Genomic DNA, 18,202 nt, shown 5'->3' with positions numbered 1-18,202 from the left:
CGCCAGAAACACTGGAGAAGAAGGTGTTAACACAAACCTTTAGCCGGAATTGGACAGGGTTAATTAGGACGTATGGAATGGGATCTGAGTAGCAAGAGGCATTAAAATTAACCCTGTTTATCCAGCTGTAGCAGGGCAAGGGAGAGGGTGGAGGAAACGCCTCCTTTGACCCGCACAAAGGACTTTTCTGCCGTGGGATTTAGGGGCAGTGTTTTCCCACTGGCACAGCTCCAGCCATGGCTGGGAAGCTGGCATGGAGGAGGTGATGTGGATCCATCAGCCCTCCATCCTTTGCCTGGCTCCTCCCAAAAACCTGTGAGAGAATCGAAACAGGAATGGTCATGGCAAGGTGAAATTATCTATAAAGGTAGCAGCAGGGTATTTTGGGCAAAATAATGTAAGTTTCAGGCCAAATCTATAAATATATGCCCTGATCTCCACATTATACAGGAAATTTTGATGTTGAAGCACTTGAGGAGACCTTGAGGACAATCAGAGGCTCTAGTTAAGAGCCTTCATCCATGCCTGGGTCTTCCAGGATTTTTAGAAGGTAATTGAAGGGTTGTTATGATTAACCTAATATCGTAGGGAGAAGAAAAGGCAAAATGAAATTCACAAAATTATGCCTGGGTCTTTCAGCAGCACAGTTTGATAATTCTGCAATGGTATTTTCGGACTCCATGCTATAACTTTGTTTCAGGACAGGATACAAAAAGAGCTTTTTCATCCCTTTTAAGTAGACCGTACTCAGTGACTCTTTTCTTATGTAACAATTTCTCCTAAGTATGTTAGATGCATTGCCCTTTGCTGAGTTCTTGGGATAATGACTTCACCCAAGGGTCACAGAAGGAATAGCTGACCAGTATTTCCACTAGCTCACTTCTCAGATGTTGCTGCCCTCTTTGCTCACGAATTGGTAATTGATTACTACAATCAAGGCAAGAGCAGAGCATTTGGTTGCTCCCTAGTTTGGTATTTCATACTTGCATTTCAGACCTTGAAAAGGCTTCCTCTTTTTTCTTTTTTTTTTTTTTCCCCCCATGCCCTAAAGCTTTTTTCTTTTAGTATTCTACCAGTGGATTTAACAAATACTATAGCTCCTCTCTACAAACTTTATTTCTATTCCTACATCTTCCTACCCACAACAAAACTGTTACTACCATATTTTAAAGCAGATTTTAAAATTGGATGTTTAGTTCCTGTTTGTTGCAGAAGGCTGATATTTTCCTTATCACATCTGGAAAGGTTTAAAAAAAAATAAAAAATAAAAAATAAAAAATTTTAAAACCCACAGGTTTTATTTTCCCTTGTCTTTTATTCTGGTATGTGCCAGCAAATGTGTAGCTCATTCAGTGTTAGCAGAACTATATTTGACTGACTGATAAGAAGCCCCTGCTTGCTCAGAGCAATGTATCTGTCATCCTGGAGGAAGCAAAGTGACAGAAATGACAGCCAGCATGTAGGACAAGGATATCTAGAGAGATGCTCTGTTCCTTGATCATAATGCCATAAAAATGGAAAAGAAAGAGGGAAAATAAAATCGAACGGAAAAATCCAACAGTCGCAAACATATCTGTTTTCAGCACAGAATCAATTGATGCATTGAGCACTTCAAAAAAAATTAAAATTATGCAATGCAACAGCAAACTCCTGTTAGGAATGGACAAAGGCAGGAACACCTTGCTCCCAATTCTGTGTTGTACAAAGGGCTCAGGGCTCTGTGGTGTAATGCAAGGACTGGCCATGGTGCTATCTGTGGGGAATACTGATATTATTCCTGCATGGAATATTCTCTGGCTCAGGCCTGTTGAAATTTACCTTGTTGGACCAACAGGATTCACATTTACTCTGCAGAAATGGACATAACAGAGAATTATTACCATGTTATTATTGGGGCTATTGCGTCAGCATGGAGAATCAGTAGCTAAAATGTGGAACAGAAAGTTTCTGCTTTTTTTTTGAAGACTGCCTTTGTTTCATTATGGGTAGGATGAAAGAGGTAAAAGAGGGGTGTGATAATTAAAAGTGTTCAGCCAGGCTTCTGATGCCTTGGAGTGGCTACCTAAAAACAGAGGCTAGACAAGGTTAAGAAAATAAAAGTGGATATTTATTAAAGGCCTTCAAAAGGTACATCTTGGGCTGTCAAAAGGCTCTGAGAGGGGCTACACCCAAAAAGGACAATGGTCATGGGTTTTTCCCACAATTATAAGTTCAGTCCATTCACATTTCAGGGGCTAATCCTCCAATTCCAGCTTCAGGTAATGAAGTAATTTACCCCCAGTTTGCTCCTCCCAGTTCACTTTTGTTTATATTTTCAGGGCCTGAGGCTGTAGGGTGCCCTGGAGTTTCAGGCCCAGAGGGATTTTGTCTGACCCAAATGTGAAGACAGGTACGAACAGTCTGTATGGAATTTAGAGTTATTCACTAATGCAGTACAGGATCATAAAAGCTGAAATCCTAAGGCGGCATCACTCTGCCATGTGAAAGAAATAGGGCAGGAGATCTTTCTCCTTTTTAATGCCTTTATTAAAGAGAATCAGCTCAGGTGGGGAGAAACCGACGGGTCGCGCCCATGCCGCCGCTGTCCCCAAGAGTGGCACGGAGGAGGAGGATGATGATGATGATGATGATGATGATGATGCAGCTCTGTCCGCTGGTCTGCAGGCAGAGCTGGGGACTGCGTCCTCACGAGAGATTAGCAGATTCCACCTTTTCAGTCCAACGCTCCGGTGTCCGCTGGTCTGCAGGCAGAGCTGGGACTCCGTCCTCAGGGGAGATTAGGAGATTCCCCTTTTTTGGTCTAACATTTTGGGTCCTCTCTCTAGTTAACACCTTTCAGGTAGGGTGAGAAGTAAAAAGAATCTTGGCAGGTACTGGATTACGTTCCTCATCCTTAGATATCACTTAGGTCTCTTAATTCTATGTTGGCTCGTTGTTTTTAGGGATTTTCCTGGAAAACGGGAAGATTTGGAGCAATGCATTTCTCATCTGCATACCAGCTCTGATGTCACACCCTTCTCCTGGTGCTGCAGGGTGCAGGTTTCACTCCCTGGCAGCACCAGGAGGACAGTGGCTGATCACCAACCATTAACAGGAAATTGAAGAACTCTTAACAATTAAACTAACTTAACAGCAACTGGTTCAACCGGTTTTAACTCTGCAACCTTAAACAAAAATAGATAACTTTTTATTCATAACACCATGGGCACTGCATCTGGTGCAGAGAAGGCCAGGATGTGATCTGATAATCTTCCTCTAGCACAGCTTTACCTGCCAGACATTGCTCACATGGCACCTGCTGCAGAGCCACCAGAGCCCCGCTCCTTTTAGGAATCCTTTTGTTCTCCCAGGAACCAGAGGCATCTGTCATATGCTCCCCATGGTGGTGGGTGCCTCAGCAGCACAACAAAGGAGGCTTTTTGCCCCAAGAGTGAAGCCACAAAAAAACCTGTTCCCATCCCTCCCTCTGTGAGGAGAGTACATCTGATCTAACCAGCACAGCACCAGCAAACCCCACTCAAGATTTTGCAACCCTGAGGTTGAAGAGCAGGAGTTTTGGCAACATTTGTGGGGAGATGATAACTGCAGGATGGAGGTGATTTACGGGCAGCACTGACAGTTGTCTGGGTTACTTGCCATGACACAGGCCAGTTGCATTGTGATAGATTGAGGTCATGGAGGGGGAGTGGAAGAGGTCCTGTCATATATCCTTCATCAGGTTTTCATTTGTCTGTGAGTTAGGGTTGTGGTAGCAGTGGGAAAAGGGTCTCATCTGAGTGTTTATTTTTCTATCCTGGAGGGCTCTGTTCCTCAAACATGCTTGTGTTTGATACCTGAAAGGGAGACATCAGCATGAGGGATTTGTGACTCGACTCCCTGACCTGTGCTGCCAGTCAAATTTCAAAAGTAAAATCTAGAGCTTGGGAGCTTAAAAAAAAAAAAAAAAAAAAAAGAGTAAAAAAACTAGACAGAGCAGCACAGGTCTTTGAAGAGCCACACAGACCAGCCTTTGAGCACAGTGTGCCCACCACATGTGTGCCCCATGCAAGTGCTGGGTCAGTGTGCTCTGCTCTGCAGTGCAAAAACACCCAGAAAACCTTTAAAGAACAGATCCATATTGCACCTCCACAGAAAATGCCAACAGTACTACTCAGGGTTTGAAAATCAGGCCCTTCACTTGCTTCTGGTGGATGGAGCATGTAATTCACTACCCTGCCTCAAACTCACGCACAAATAATTAAAAATAGTCAGTCAAAGGCCTTGGTTGCAAAATTATGGCCCAAACTCAGCACTCCCCATTTCTAAAGTGCCACTCCCTCCAGTGACCACTAAATCAATTTTATTATCTAAAGAACATTTTTTTTCAAAACAGATAACCTCCAAGGCTTTAAGCTCATTCTGCTACTTTATATTCTACATCAGGTCTGCCATCCCAGACATGCACAAATCAAGTAGGAGGATGGTGCTTTCAGCTCTGTATGCCCTAAACCAGCCTGGGAAAGCCAAATAAATTTAGGAGGCATGGAAATGGTGCACAATCACCACAGGCTCCAGCACCACAGCCCAGGAACTGGAAGCAATCACTGGGTGCAAAACTGGGGTTTGGTATTTCAGACATCTCCCAGTGAGGGTCTGCACAGCCTGCACGTGGTGATCTTGGTGCAATACCCAAGTGAGACCCTTCTGATGGCTCAAACATCTGGAGAACAGCCATTAAAACATCTGCCTGTGTCTGACATCTATCCGTGTGGCTTTGCTCCTTCTTGAGCTTCCCTCAGGATAATTAGGACTAATTAAAACCAGTCCCTTTTCCACACAATTCAAATAGGCACCCAATGCTCCTCACAGCCCAGGTGTGTTTCGCTCTTATTAATGACTTCACAGTAATTAAGACTAAGAGGGAAGGGGGTGATCTCTCATTAGCAGCAGGTGGTGAAGCTGCCACACTCTGCACTGATGCAATCCTGAGCTTTCTGCAAAAGGAGAGGGGTGTTTTCCCCCAAGGACCTCACAGACTGTGCCCATCCCTTCAGCACTAGCGACCAACAGCCCCCCAAAAATCTTCCAAAAACCCTCCTGAGACCCTGCAGCCCCTCAGAAGCAGAAGCTCTCCCCCAGTTTGCACAGAGATGCTCCCCCAGAGCATCTCTGCTGAATGCTCAGCCTCAGCTGTGTCCTGTCACCTCCTCACACACCAGCTCAGGGATTTCATTCTGCTACCTAATTAGGCAGCCAGGGAAATATGAAAGCTAAAAGCAGCCAGGTATAAACAGGAATCCTTCAGTTACTGAAGGGGCTAATAAGGCCTGAACCTCCTCTCATTTGTACTTTATCAGATAAATGAAAAGGGGGGGAAAGACACACAGTTTAAACATGTGCTTCCAATTTTCTCAGAACTAGTAAATGGAAAATAATGCTCTGCCATTAGCCATTTTCATATTTATTCTGCAGTATATAAGGTTAGAGGTGGGTCATGTTTCTGTGGCAACTATTGTGGAAACAAAAAATCTTTGTGCCATAGTCTTATGTTAATTAAAACTTAGAGCATAAAAACACCTCAACTGCTTCAATAGATGTTTAGTTGTTTAGTTCAAATTCAGGACTGAGTTAGACATTCAAGTCAAATATAATCTGCAAACCCAAGATAAAGACATATTAGGATTTCCTCAAAGAGAAAATAGCTTCCCTATTACATGAGAAAAATGGGTTAAAATACTCTTTTTAATAAAACATCACGGCTATTAACCCAAATGGATATCCAAGAACCTGCCAAACAAAATCAAGTTTGCTGGGTTTTAGGTAGAGAAATTAACTTGTAAAAATGCACTCAAAATCTATTCACTTCTATTTTAGAGAAATATCAGAACAAGTATTAAGAAGTCTTTGTTGGGGGGGGGGGGGTTGGGAATTTTTTTTCTTTCTTGCAGGAAAAGCAATTCTATCATTCTGCAACGCAAAATCTCTCTGTTTATCAGAGAGATAACATCTCTAAAGGTTTATATCTTTTCAGCTGGTTCCCAGGAGATTTCCAAAGCTCTCAGCTGCTTCCCCAGCTGTTTCTGTCCTCCACTCACCTGCTCACAAAGTCACAAGTTTCTCTCTTCATCTCTCCAGTACTAAAACAGTCAGTGCAGGATGGCAGGTTTTACCCTGACACACTCCAAGGGATACCAGAAGTCTTGGTGAGAACAGAGCAGGGAGAAAGTGGTTATTAAAAATACTTTCCATTTTTACTAACACATCCACTAAATCAGACAGAATTTGTGACATTATGTTGAAAACTCTTTATTTGTGTATTTCTGACAATTCAGAACTCAGCAACTGATCCATAGGAGCCACGTTGCACACTTTTACACAAATTCTTTGCTTTTAATTTGCTGTGCTAGGAGGTTCTGGAGGCCATTGCAGCTGATGGTCACAGGGATCTGTATGATTCAGTGGCTGTAATTCAGGTTATTCTAATCCTCCTGAAGTGGCATCAGTTATTAGATCAGATTTAATGCTTTTCATACACATGGGTTCAGGAAGCCTCTTCTTGCTTAGACTGCCACAGCAAAGGAAACTTTGGGTTCAGACTTCCTTGAGACAGCAGCTACCTCCTACTGAGGAGAAATTTAACTTTCCTTTGGATTTTCACAAGGACCGATGAGAGACATAAGATTTTGTGGGTGAAACACTTTCTTCTGTGGATAGAACACTTTATTTTTGGGAAAAAAATGTTATAATCCTAAAATTTTTTTAATTCTCAATGCCCCCATGAAGAAAAAGGAAACAGAGACTGTGCCCTGAGACTTTTCTTTGGTCTTCCTGAGGTTCTTTTCAGTATTTATTTTTAATCTCCTTTGAAACAAGGAGATTTATGACGTAACATTGACAGAACTGTAAATCCAGTGGTGATGTCATCCAGGAAAAATCCCAACAGTTAGGTACCAGGAGCTGCCCACTTTGCAATGCTGGACAGCAGGATGTTCTTGGTGGTTGATTTGCACTGGATATTTCATGCATTTCTTATTTGCTAAAGTAGGTGATCATCAGTTTCCAATGGCTTGTTTTGACCTTATCCAATGGAAAATGAGGTGCTATTTCTGGCATGCTTATGAACCTACTGTTTAGTCCTAAAAGTTTTGCAAGAAAAGGGATAATAAATAGTTATTCACTTCCAGTGAATAGCTTTGTAGATTATGTGCTGAGGGCAGTAACAGCTGCTTCTTGTTACCAAAAAGGCCTCCTACCATGTGTACTGCTAACACACCAAGCTAAGGTCAAGCCGAGTAGCAGTTTTTTTTTTTTTTTCCCCCAACATTGTTTAAAAGCTTTTAAATAAAACCATATTAGAAATACAGTCACCTCTGGTAAGTGATTTTCAAAAGCGAAGTCAGAAGAGCTGTGAGGGGTTTTTTTTAAAAAAAAAAAATCTTCTTTGTTTCTGATTTGGAAGGCTTTTTCTTTTCTCAGTTAAAGGCTCCCTTTATGCTGCTAAGTTCTGGAGATTTTCCCTTGCAGTTCCTGAAGGCTTTTTTAAATCTCCTCCTTTATTTTTGTTTTTGTTTGTTTGTTTGTTTTTTATTACTCTACATTTTCTTCACAAGAGCACTACCAAAATCCAGGTGATTGTTCTGAAAGTTTACACATTGCTAATTTTGCCTGCCATGCACAGGGCAGGGTTGGGTCTCTCCCTTCCCTCTGGTGCTGCATGGTAGGGCTGAGTTTGGACAGGAGGAAGAGGAGGACAGCATCCTCAGAAAGCAGAGCTTTGCCCCAAATCAGTGCAGAGAAAACAGAGGAGTTCTGTGGCTTCCTTCTAGAACCATATCCCAGATTCCATCACATCCCCCTGGATGAATAGTTTTTCCACCGGCCCCAGTGGAAGCTCATTAAGGGCTGCTGTAATTCATAAAATTGTGCAGCCTCTTCGAAGCAAGAGCCACACTCCTGACAGAGGCTCAAAAGGTACAGCATAAAGTCCCCTCTGTCCTTTTTCTAAATATTTTCAAATTTTTTTGTCTCTTTTTTCTAAATATTTGTATTTTCCACCCTTTAATTTTCAAGGAATGTGTGAAAATAAAGCAATCCATTGCACTAACTGTGACAGAGAAAGGAAAAGCTCTTTGTGCTGATAGGGAAGAGAAAAATCTGAAGCCGTGGCTCTGCTGTGGTTTCTAATTATAAAGGGTCTTGTAGGGGCTGCTAAAATCTATGCAAGCAAGTAGAGATTCTTAATAAAGCTGCCAATTAGTACCACTCCCTTATGACCCATGACACTACCTCTTCCCACATCAAAATGCACTTAATGCTGATATTAACACAAATGTTCATCAGTTTTTTACCAGTCATTCCCAGCTGGTTCTCAAAAATGGGAGGCAGGAATAAATTTTTTTTATTGATAAAGCAGCAAACATTTAGATATAATTTCTACCCAGGCCAGTATGACTTTTCTATGGGTAAAAAACAACCCAGCCAGAAAATTTTTTGCTCCCTATTTTTCTGCTTGTAAGTTCCCAAACTGCCAAATAGAAAAGCAAAGATATATACTGCTTTATAAGCTTCCCAAGTTATTTGCCTCTCACTTCAATAACTTCTGTAGGACTTTCAGTAGTTATCACTATTATTTTATTTTAATTCGAACTGTTCTAAGGACGGTTCCAAATGGTTTAGTTCACCCAGCCATGAGTAGACTGGAAAAACTGTAATAAATTGTTGGATACCAAAAACAAAAAAAAAACCAAAACAAAACCAAACCAAAAAAAACCCAAAAAAACAAAAAAAACACCAAAAACCTTTTTTTTATTGATAAAGCAGCAAACATTTAGATATAATTTCTACCCAGGCCAGTATGACTTTTCTATGGGTAAAAAACAACCCAGCCAGAAAATTTTTTGCTCCCTATTTTTCTGCTTGTAAGTTCCCAAACTGCCAAATAGAAAAGCAAAGATATATACTGCTTTATAAGCTTCCCAAGTTATTTGCCTCTCCAATAACTTCTGTAGGACTTTCAGTAGTTATCACTATTATTTTATTTTAATTCAAAGTGTTCTAAGGACAGTTCCAAATGATTTAGTTCACCCAGCCATGAGTAGGCTGGAAAGACTGTCATAAATTTTTGTATACCAAAAACAAAAACCAAAACAAAACAAAAACAAACCAAAAAAAAAAAAAAAAACAAAAAAAAAACCAAACCAAAAAAAAAAAAAAACAAAAAAAAAACAAAACAAAAAAAAAAAAAAAAAAAACCAAAAAAAAACCAAACCAAAAAAAAAAAAAAACAAAAAAAAAACAAAACAAAAAAAAGAAAAAAAAAAGAAAAAATAAGGAAAGAAATCAGGTAATCTCTTCTGATAGTCCAAAAAAAAAAAAAGAAAAAAAAAAAAAGAAGGAAAGAAGGAAATCAGGTAATCTCTTCTGATAGAATAAATTAATTTAGGGGGAAAGAGAAAAACAAAATTTACCAAAGGAAACACAAAGGATAACTGGGAATTCCTCATTAGGGAAGGCTTCCCCCCAGTGCAAACCTAGTTAATAAAGGAGATGGAAGTGAAATAAATACTTATACCAAACAGGGACACTTGGCAGCAACAAATGAGGAGACAGCAGGTGACAGAGGTGTAGGGTTTAGCCACAAGGAAATAATACAAGTAAAATCTTACCTTATGACTTTTCCAGTCCCAAATAAGGATGGTGTCTTGTCCATCACAGTGCAGGAGGAAAAAGGTCTCATGTAATCTCAGATACTGATATCTAGATAGATATTCTAGAATCAACTATGGGAGGCATTAAGATGAAAGTAACAATCGTTACTTATTAAAACAAAAAGACTACAACATTGAGGGATTAACTATAACATTGAGGGATTAACTGTACTCCTTACAGGTAGAGAAAATTACCTCTACAAAGTTCTGAATGACTGTGAAATTTCAAAGGTCTGGGGAAAAAAAGAAAACAAGAATATTGTGCTAGAATTTAATAAGCACACACAGTATACATGTCACAGTATACACAAGTCACAGCCCAGCTAGCATGATTTAAATATGATCTAAATAGGATCTAAATAAAATGTGTGAAAAGCTGACATGAGAGGTATTCACTTAGAAAGCAGCAGCGTGGCTACTGTCAATGCCAATCATCTCAGTTTTATGGGAAATGCATCTTGGCAGGAAAAAATATATATATTTGTCTTGAGATTATAAATAATAGTATTATTTACTTTACTGATAAAGGTAAATACATTTACATTACAGAAACAGCTGCACTACAACAGTTGACATCCTGCCCCATGCCCAAGGCATAAAAATTTGTTTGTTTTTAGCCACAGCTTTGCAGCAGCCTCTTAACAGAGGAAACCCATGAGGAGGAAAGCAGGAAAATTTTTGCTTTGTGCACACATGATGTGCCTGGTGGAACCCTAATCAGAAACAATGTCATGCATTTACCTTAGGCTGCATCCTACCCAAAAAAATTACAGGCCCGTGGATATTTTAACTTTCTGGTATCATGAAAAGCCACCAGGAAAGGAAACAACAAAGCACAAAAGTGCGTGGAAATCCAAGCCACAAACCACAGCACATCTCTCAGTATGCAGCAACCATGTCAAAATCATTTTATAGAAAAAGTGGGGGAAAGGCTTGCAACCTTGTTAAGAATTTTCACGGTCTAAATCTTATTTTCTTTTTCCCCTGTGAAACTTCACCAGCGCGAGGGAGTCTTTGAAAATTGCTAAGTACAGGCTGGAAAAATCAACTGCACCATGATGAATCAAGATACCATAAATATATTGCTAATCTATGTGGTTTGGAAATTCAATTAGAAGGAGATTACGAATTAATAATTCTCGCATTCCACGAAGCAGAATGTGTTTTTCCCTAAATATCCCCAGAGCACTCCTAATTCCCAGACATACCACAGCCTTCAGCTCATGCAGCATGAGTATGTGGCTTTATTCCTATTGTATGAATTGTGTTGCACTCAAGTTTCATGGACTCTCACCAGTCTCTGGGTGTCTTGGAATTCCTCTGAGTTTATTACGTGGGAATGGAACACTGAGCACATAAATATTTATTGAAAGCAGACAAATAAATTATTCTCTTTTTTTAATTTTACAGAATTACTACGTTTTTGGACAAACACTTTTACCAAGTGTTTACCAGTTCTGCATAGAATGGTTCTGGACTCAAGAATATTGTTGCAATAGCAATTGTTGTGAAAATTACTCAGTTACAGTCTTTGCTCATAGCTGAGGTGGATTTGAGTTACACATTTCCACATTTTGCACAGATCTGCTGATTCCTCATTTGAACATGGAAATTATTTCCTCTGAACATGCTGTGACCTTCCTCTGCACCTGCCTTCACCTGCACAAAAAATATTAATCAGAAAACGTATTTTGCTGCTCACCTGGTAATTTGTTTTTATTTATCCAATGCTTTCATTAACTATCTTTTGAGGCTGCAAATAGGATACATATGTCTGGAGATATACACACCAATGATTTTTCTTGACATATTAAAATCTAAAATTCCAAGTTCTCCAGCAGGAAAACGTAGTCAGGAAGAGTATCAGGATTTCAAATTAAATCCTGGGGAGAGAATGAGGTAAAAGCTTTCCAAATATCTCTTTCCCTCTCTACATAACTGAGCGGCTCACTCGAGAGAGGGAAACCACAGAGTTGCTGAGCAGAGGCAGATTGGGCTGTGGGAGGAAAATAAGAAAGCAATGTTTCTCCAAAGTGCATTCCATGGCCAAAAATAAACATATTTTCAACTTAAGAAAATACAGTGTAGAAGTAGTGAGTGGGCCACCAAGCTCAGTGTTGGCCAAGCACTCCCAGGACTTTATGCAGAATATGCAACGTATCCCCTGGAAATAAAACCAGGCATTTCCCCGTTTCAATGACTTTCTAGCAGGCATTTGAAATCTAGCATGGGTGATACCCACCACAATCCACTCCCCCTGTCAGCAAACAGCTCTGGCTGTACTGGACAATTGAGAAAATAAACAGCATCCAAAAGCTGAGTTGCCATCACCCAGAAAAGCACAAGGGCTACTAAAATAGCCACAGCCTATTGCAGAGAAAAAGGAAATTTTCTCAAGGAAATTGGTTCGTCACATTGTTAAATCTGGAGGGGATTTCAATGTGGATAAACTGAATTAGTTATCATTGAATTTACGACGAATTTGGGTACCTACTTTCATAGATAACTTGTAATTGTCAGCTGCAGCCAGACATCACTGCTCAGTTTCTTTCTTTCTGGCACAAACCCAAACTTTGCTATGAAAATTTAGGCTGGTGTTGGAGGCCTGAATAAAAGCTGAACAAAGGAGAGCTTCTCCCTCTGGCCATCCTGATGGAAGAGACATTTTCCTCTGCATCATTTAGAGGAAGTAATGCCTCCAGAGATAAACAACTGCAGGTAAAAACTCTACAGGAAATCAGACAAAAACCAAAACCACCCAAATTTACCACAGGGCCTTCCTCCAAATGCTTTCAAAAGGATTAAGCCCCATTAAAACATTTTCTTGTTTTTCTAGCAGCCATACAGCTAAACCTCCAGTTTGCTGAGAATTTATGATCATCTCTGTATTCCACAGAGCTTAGGATAATCATAAATAGCCATAATGGATGAATGCTGCAAAGTCCACACCTTGCAATCTTCCCAGGCAATTGTCTGGGTTTTCAAACTAGGATGAATATATAAAGTTTCATTCCTTTAATTTACACCATTTTCTTTCCCAAGAACAATTCCATTCTAAAACAGAGGCTTTTGTGACAATAATTCTGTGTAAATAATGAGAGAATCATGTGTGTATTCCTTCAAAACATCTAGGCAAAGTGAATTCTATTTAATTTCAGATGTGGATTTCTTTTCTCTCTCTACCTGGTTTTAAGGGAAGGGAGAGAATAATCTGAGAATAATCTATCTCTTTGCTTTGATGCCCCATCACCTTTCTAATGCACTTTTAAGTTTTTATATTGGATTGCCCATGTGCCTCTTCTTCTCTTGTTTTTCAGTGTAATCACTCGTGAAAACCATAAGCTCAAGAATATTTTTGCTTCAATCAAACTTTCAAACTCTGTATGTTTAGGGATGTTAGAAAGAAATCAGTTGTTTTCAATTAAACTATAACCTTCAGAAAGCATCTTTATGTGCATCACTTATGAAGGGGAAGGTAAACAGGTGATGTGTTGAAAATGTAGCCAAGGAGGTGAGATCAGGGAATGGGAGCTCTTTAAGCAAATTGAATTCTGTCACAAATGTATCAATGCAGCACCCACAGAGGAAGAATCAAACTTACTAACTGGGTCCCAAAAAGTTATTTTGTTATATGTACATGTTTTGCACAACCAGCTGGACACATAATAATTTGGGCTGTAAAGCATTTTAAAAATAAGCCTGAATTACTGGGACCTTGGCATACAGCAACACTTCATTCCCTGAACCTTCTCTTCAGCTGAATTCCTAAAAACCCACCTGCCAGTGGCCTTGTGTGATCACCATACCACACGAATGACCTATCAACATTAATTTTTGCTATCTACATTCAAAAAAACCCCTAAATACCTTAACTGCATACAGCCGTTTGCACAGAGCTTCATAAACTTGTATTAAATGAAAAATTTTCTTCTGGTTAGGTCCGTTTCACCCAAACTGTAAATCCTGGATCAGGAGATGACCACAAAACACCTAAATTCCTTTTGAACTTTATCTCACTCCACAGGATATTTTAGTCATATTCCCTTGCTTCAATATTCTATATATCTGTTCTTCTTCTTTGGTTTGCAATAGTTTATTTAATTTGCCTGGGGATACATTGAAAAGTACCTTGAAATGGATATTGAGAATCTGTAACCCCAGATTATGCCACTTACTCTCTCTTGGTCATGTCATCACTGAAATACAGACAATGACAATAATGGAAAGAACTGGTAACTTTCTCACTTTAAGAAAAATTAAGAAATGAGGAAGAAAAAGTTAAGGAAAGCCTTTAAAAAAAAAAAGTCAAGAAAAATTTTTATACAATCTTTAAATCCTAGTATTGTATGAAACTACCCTGTATCCACTAAAAAATACAGTTCACTAAGAAATCTTATAAAAACACTTAGTACATACAACCACTAGCTGTTGGTTTGATTACTTATAGTTACTATTCTACAAAAGCAAAAATTTTTTGCAGCAAATGAAAGTTTCTCTTAGCAGCTCTCAGTTGGTAGCACAGGAAAACCTACATAAAACAAGTTCCTAAAAGTACTTCAGCTAGAAAATAAAGCATATTAATCCAAATTATAATCTCAGGCCTTTCACACAGGAAAATTATTTTCACTGCAGATGTCCTACAATCAAACAGGAATGAAGATTTTAAAATATTTTTCATGTTCAATTCACAGATCTTGCAAAGAAATCCTGGTGAAATCCTGACCTCTGGCAGGAAAGGATCCCTCTCATGTAGTGATGCAGTGCAGCCTCATTCCCCCATGGACAGCTGAGGCAAGAAAAAGGTAAAATTCCTAAAAGATGAAGACAGTAAACTGCAGAAAAATTGATTCAATATCAAGTGGCATTGTTAGATTCTTTTCCAGTTAAAGAAAATAATGAGGTGACTCTAATACGCTGAATCTTTCCCTTTTTGGGGCTATATCACATAACAGGAAAGGAAATTGAAAACAGTTGTCTGCCCAACACCAGCACAAAACATATTTAATGGCTTCGGTTCCTCTGAAATGAATTTCATGCAGGAGATGAGAAAATAGATCTAATTTTTCTTTCTTCCTTTTTTTTTGGGGGTTTTTTTTTTTTTTTTTGTTTTTGTTTTTTGTTTTTTGGTTTTTTGTTTTTTGGGTTTTTTTGTGGGTGTGAATCAAAAGCCTGGTGAAGCAAGGCACAGGGAAAAGCAGGACTGGAGTCACAACATGAAAGTCTGATTACTGTTACACACCTGCTGTCAAAAGATATGTCAGAAAGGTACACAATTCTGACTTAAGGCTACAATTGTGATTAATCTTACCACAGCAGGCACCAATGAAATAATACATTTCACAAATTTGAAGCAATGCCTCTGAGAAAGCTTTAACAACAGCTGGAAAACTCCCAGAAATTCAATAGATGAAGTTTGAAATATTTTTTAATTAAGTGTTGGCGGATGCTACACAAAAAAAGAGTTCCAAATCTGTAAAGCAAAATAACATATTTTTCTCCTGCTAACTACTGTGGCTCAAAAATAAAGTCACTGAAAGACCAAGAAGTTTTCAACGTCAGGGTAGAAGGGGTTGGGTCACCATCAAAAATAACCTCAATTCCAAGAGGGCTGAGAAAAAAATGTCTGTAAAAAACAGGTACAACTTGAAAAGTGGCCAAAAAATTATGTGGAATCACAGTTTTAGAGAACATGTGTGACATGCTGCAAAAGGTAACATTTCTGGGGTTTTTTTTGCATATAAATAAACAACTTTATGTATTTCCATATCTGCATATTTGCAACATCAACACAAATGTGAGGGGCAGAGGGAAAGAAATTAAAGTCGACTCCCTAAGTGCTGGAAATGGCATCAGAAAAACGGCCAAAAAGCACTTTTGTGGCACCAGGCTGGAAATATTTGTGTAGAAAACCATCTCACTTTCCACCACTCTTTCTGCAGCATTTTGTCAGAAGAGCCTCAAGTAGTCTGAGCTTACTGCGAATTTCAAATGCAAGGGAAGGTGAATATAATTTTTGCCCTGAGAAAAACTTAAAACTCCCCCCCAAAAAAATACCTCACACCTAGCTCATTATAAGCTAGGTTTGGGTTATAAGCTCAGTTGATTGAAGGGGAAAAAAAAAAAAAAACCAACCCAGAGCAGAAAGAAATATGTATTTGATCGGCACAGCCACAATTGAAAATATTGATGAAACTGCAGTAATTACAGACCAAAAGCTAAGTCTTTAAACTATTGACTTTCACCTCATTTTAATACACCTATTTTAATGGGGTTCTTGCAAAATAGAAATATTTCACAAAATCTATACCATACAACTCTATTATGGGAGCCATATTGGCCTCTAGTGGTATTTTTATTGCTCTTACTATGTCATTCCTATTATTTTCAGGATCCCTGTTACTTTACGGATCCTTGGGACTTGCTGAAATAATAAAACACCTGCATGACCTCACCCGGTCAATACCTGGAGAATAGCTTGGACTCTGCACAAAAATTACTGTGCAAATTCCAGTGTAAAGATGTTTTACATCTTTATATGAAACATAAGATGTAAAAAAACCCAATAATTTTTTTAAAAAGCATAATATGGTCACTTGAAGAGTGACCAAATCACACAAGAGGCTTTGGGCAAATAATAGCCTGGAAGGGGTGTAAGACACACCTGAAGGTCCTTTAATAGGAGAAAGGAGTGTAAAGTAATTTTTCTCTTTAAAGCAGGTCATTCCCTAGACAGTGATTACTTTAAAGGGTTTGATTACACTTCCAAGTAGCTTTCAGAATTGACTCACTCTAGGTAAGATTCATTCATGCTAAATGTTACAGGTGGGCTTTTTTTATGGTAAATTTCATCTTTTGCCCTGTTAGAAGTGACAAACTGTCCATCAGAGGCAATGCACTCCTAGGAAATAAGGTGTGATAAACCCCAATTCTGAGCTGTTATATTAAACATTAATCATTCTTCTTGCAAGTACAACAAGGTGTCCATCTGTTGGAACCCAGGACATCCCTCTGGATGCCCTGGATGGCTCAAAGCCCTGGCAGGGGCTCGGAGACCCTGGTAGGAAGCCAAAGACACCTGGAAATTTGATGTCAACCCATGGAGCAAATTACCAACTTTGTATGAAGAATTACAGGTCACAAAAGTTTAAGTAGCATAGCAGTGGCAATCACAGGGTGAAGGGAAAAATTTTGGAGCACTGCACAAGGGGATTTTGGACCTTGTACAGGGGGTTTGGGATTCTGCACATGGGAGTCTGAGATGGAGGGATTTGGGTGTGCCCTGTCCTTCTTCTTTCTTCTCCCTGGCATCCATGTTCAGGATGATGTTGGCACTCACAGACTGGTTTGGAGTAGAAAGTCACTGTCTAGCACAGGTGATAGGCGTTGGAAAGTAACTGTAAACATGGTATAGGTAGTTTTTAGTATAAAAGATAGCACCAGCCCGAGAGGGGGGAGAGTGCACTGGGCTGTCCTGCTGAACAGACCTCGGCTGGGCAGAGAGAAAATATTGTAGATAAGAATTAATAAACAAGATTGAAGACCGAAAAACCTGAGAGTCCAGACTCGTCCTTCAAAAGTGCAGCCACCCAGAACCACTTTTCCCTTATTGGAGCAGAGACAAAGAACAGCCAACCCCGATACCCATCAATGCCTGTTGTTATCAGAATATCAGATGACCTCCAGTGCCTAATTTCATGAAACTCTGCGACAGAGGAAGGTCCAAACCCCACCCAGAAGAAGCAGAGACCACATCACTCAAGAAGATTTCCTTTCCCACTGGTCTTCCCCTCTTGGAAAGCGAAGTAACCCATGGATGACAGTCAGCTTGGGAATCCTCGCAGCTCCTGCTGAGCTACACAGAAGGGCAGGGACCCTCCTCAGCTGCCAACCCCATCCCCCTGGGCTGCCCTGGCTGCACAAACCATCACCTCTGGGGCCCCCACCCCTCACTGCCACACAGCCACAGCGTTTCCCTGCAAAGAGCACTACAAGCTTTGGAGCTTCCTGTGTTATCCTCCAAAACTGGACCCAAGCCCTGGCACTTAAATTTAGATTAACTGTCTCACGTTTTATTTATTTGCTGCTTCCTGAGTTATTAATATAATAAGCCTTGCCCATTTAAAGTCAGAACACACAGGCTGAAAAAGCCCAACAAATACCTCCTAAAATGGCCCATTTCCTGTTGCTCCAAGTGCACCTTCTCTGCTCCATTTCCAGGGCTGGCATAAAGTGATTAATTACGTGTGTACATGTTAGAGAACGTACACGCCCATTGCTTTTCCTCCTCGCTACACTCTCACTGCTGCCCGAGATAAAAACTACCACTAAGTAAACACATTAACATGGAGGAACATGATCCCCTGGGGCCAGAGCACACTTAGAGTGACCGAATCCAAAGGTTTTTCATCTCTGGCTCTCTCTTAGCTGTCGGACATGGACAGCTTGAGGGTGGCACTGGCTTTTTTCATGTCTGCGCCAACTCCTGTCACAAAATTTTAGAAAGGTTTTTGAAGTGC

At 39.8% G+C, this 18,202-nt stretch overlaps 1 long non-coding RNA gene across 1 annotated transcript; it reads right to left on the bottom strand.

The window, feature by feature from the left end:
* Positions 1 to 6,073: 6,073 nt before the first annotated feature.
* Positions 6,074 to 17,942, bottom strand: LOC121347770. The gene is made up of 3 exons (XR_005954275.1): positions 17,846 to 17,942; positions 9,645 to 9,758; positions 6,074 to 6,178 (listed from the first exon to the last, which is right to left on the bottom strand). It is a non-coding gene; the product is annotated as an uncharacterized LOC121347770 (long non-coding RNA).
* Between the last annotated feature and the right edge of the window lie 260 nt (positions 17,943 to 18,202).

Source organism: Onychostruthus taczanowskii, unplaced genomic scaffold (genome assembly GCF_017590055.1).
Source record: "Onychostruthus taczanowskii isolate IOZ18803 unplaced genomic scaffold, ASM1759005v1 scaffold92, whole genome shotgun sequence".
In the NCBI taxonomy this organism is placed as follows: domain Eukaryota; kingdom Metazoa; phylum Chordata; class Aves; order Passeriformes; family Passeridae; genus Onychostruthus; species Onychostruthus taczanowskii.
Note: the sequence above shows the minus strand (reverse complement) of the source record. Positions and strands in the feature narration are given on the sequence as shown.